At 57.2% G+C, this 2,790-nt stretch overlaps 2 non-coding genes across 2 annotated transcripts in view; both read right to left on the minus strand.

The window, feature by feature from the left end:
• The window catches only part of LOC146720731 (large subunit ribosomal RNA), a 4,042-nt gene extending 3,304 nt beyond the window's left edge, over positions 1-738 (minus strand). The window contains exon 1 of the ribosomal RNA XR_014925961.1: positions 1-738. This exon is cut by the window's left edge and continues 3,304 nt beyond it. This is a non-coding gene — a ribosomal RNA (large subunit ribosomal RNA).
• A 1,040-nt stretch (positions 739-1,778) lies between these two features.
• On the minus strand, positions 1,779-1,933 carry LOC146720732 (5.8S ribosomal RNA). Its single transcript, XR_014925963.1, has one exon. It is a non-coding gene; the product is annotated as a 5.8S ribosomal RNA (ribosomal RNA).
• Positions 1,934-2,790: the final 857 nt, after the last annotated feature.

Genomic DNA, 2,790 nt, shown 5'->3' on the forward strand with positions numbered 1-2,790 from the left:
GCACCGTGAATAGTGCGGCCTGATACCTTGCGCGTACCGCCGAGCAGCCGGCCGGGCGACCGAGGGTTTGTCGCGTGCCGTTTTACCGGCGACGCGACAGACACCGCACCCGGGCCGTAGACCGACACCCAGCGGGTCGCGACGTTCTACTTGGGGAGAAGTGCACGACGACGAGCGCCGGACATCGGCGCACGGTAGCGTGCCCGCGCGCGAGCCGCAAGGACTCCGCGGGACATCGCCGACCGACGCGAAGCCAGCGCCGCTGACGATGAATCTCCCCGTTCGATCTTTTGGGTTTCTTAGGTTTACCCCTGAACGGTTTCACGTACTCTTGAACTCTCTCTTCAAAGTTCTTTTCAACTTTCCCTCACGGTACTTGTTCGCTATCGGTCTCGTGGTCGTATTTAGCCTTAGATGGAGTTTACCACCCACTTAGAGCTGCACTCTCAAGCAACCCGACTCTAAGGAGAGATCCTCCCGAGGCGCGCACCGGTCGCTACGGGCCTGGCACCCTCTACGGGTAAGTGGCCCCATTCAAGATGGACTTGGACGCGACGCGGCACCTCGGGATAAGCGGATCCTCCCAAACACCACATTTCCCTGCGGCGGAACCGCGGGATTCGGTGCTGGGCTCTTTCCTGTTCGCTCGCCGCTACTAAGGAAATCCTGGTTAGTTTCTTTTCCTCCGCTTAATAATATGCTTAAATTCAGCGGGTAATCTCGCCTGCTCTGAGGTCGTCGCATAGTGAGTTTTCGTAGCCGTTTGCCTCCTCCGCGTCGCTCATCGTCGTCTCTCCTCTATAATATATATTATAAGAGGGAGAGAGAGAGAGCGTCGAACGAGAGAGCAGCAGCGGCAGCACACGAAATACGCGAGAAGGCAAATCGCCGGGGCGCTAACCGCACACACACTCGTTGGTGGTAATGGAGACGATATATCGCGGGGTTCGAGATTCTCGGCTCTCCCTTTTCTCTTTTATATACGAAATTCGGGCGGAATCGATTCGACGAGTACACGACGCGGCGCGCCGGTCCCCTTTTTTCGCTTTACGAAAATTTCGTGGACTCGGACACGCGGTCGGCTCGCGATTCAAAACCCTTCTCCGTAAAGAGGTAAAGGATTACGAATGCTCTCTCCGCCGGACGACGACGCGCCGTATATTTCTCCGTAATACCGTTATGTGTGCGGGCAAGGGCGCCTCGGCATAAGACGCGCGAGCGCTATCGCACCGAGAGACGCGGCACAGAGTGCGAGAGCAGTCCGGTCAGTCTGTGTGATGTACGGAGAGGAGAGACGGTGAGACAAGCGCTACCTACTTTCGGGAGACAACGACGCACGCGCCGCTCTAGGGAAAGCGGTGCCATTCACCGTCCTGACCCTTTTTTTGGCCGTTTGTTGCTCCCTTCGCGCGCGCTCTTACTCTCATCCCATTTCTCCTCGGCTCTCGCGTACACACACGACTTGGATACACAAACACGCTCCCCCTCTTAATTCGCGCAGCATTCTCTGGGCGCGCGTTCGCCAACGTTTTACACGCTTGTGCGCTTCTCCTCCTCATTATTATTATTATTATTTCGGTGTGTCATTTCAGACGACGCCAGGATTTGCACCGCGGCCGGTCGGCGCGGCACAGACACCTCGGGCGAACGTCCAACGATCGCTCGTACGCCCATTGTAAGCGTTGCACAGGGCACAGGCGACGCGCGCGCCATTCTCTGGTCGCCCGCGTCGTGGCCGTGCGCGCTTTTCGGGCGCAAGCAGTTTAGGGGTACTAAAACGACCCTCAGCCAGGCGTGGTCCGGGAATTGTATCCGTGGACCGCAATGTGCGTTCGAAATGTCGATGTTCATGTGTCCTGCAGTTCACAAGTTGACGCGCAATTAGCTGCGTTCTTCATCGACCCACGAGCCAAGTGATCCACCGTTCAGGGTAATCGTTCGAAATTTTTGCGTTCGCGAAGAAACGCGCTTCTCGTTCAACCATCGTGGTTCTCTTCTCTCGGACGAGAGAGAGAGAATAATCGTGGTGGCTCTTCGATCAGCCTGTCCGCGCGCGTCCGAGGACGCGCGCGGACCGCCGCCTCCCGCCAGGGAAGGCTACGGCACAAAGATAGAGTTGTGTGTTTCTCGTTCGGAGCGTCTCTCCCGCAACGGGAGAGCCGGGGCGGAAGCTCTTTGAAGAAACCGTCGGACCGACACAGTTGACAGATTGGTCGAAATATCATCGATCCCTTCTCTGTGTTATATATATATATATATATATATAATATATGGGGGTCCTCTCGCTCGGCACTCGCGGTCGCACACCGTGTGTTCTCGGCACGCTGACCGCTGCCCCGCGACAACGGGGAGGGCGCGCGTCGACGAACGTCGTGGGTGCTGCACAACACGCGTGCGCGGGCATAGGTTACCACCGGTTCGCGCTCAACGCCGAATCGACGCTCTGCGTGTGTGTATGGCCGGAGAATGGCACACACACGAGCGTGATCGCGAAGCGTCTCGCTCCGAATCGTCGTCGAACACCGCCGGGCGCGCTGCTCTGCTTGCCGACTACTTTCGGTCAGAGAGGCGCGAACGGCGTCCGCCGTTATATCAAAACACAACAACAAATTCCGTCAAATCCGTTATTTTCTTTTTCTCTGAGAGCGCCTTTTCAGCGCGGTCCATTCAGTCGCCGACTGCTGCGAGCGCGCGTCTCTCCCAAAAGAGAGGACTCTCGACGCAGAGCAGGACCTCCGGAACGTTAATGATCCTTCCGCAGGTTCACCTCGGAAACCTTTTTTAGACTTT

Source organism: Nylanderia fulva, unplaced genomic scaffold (assembly GCF_048542155.1).
Source record: "Nylanderia fulva isolate GAGA-0341 unplaced genomic scaffold, ASM4854215v1 Scaffold624, whole genome shotgun sequence".
Lineage (NCBI taxonomy): Eukaryota > Metazoa > Arthropoda > Insecta > Hymenoptera > Formicidae > Nylanderia > Nylanderia fulva.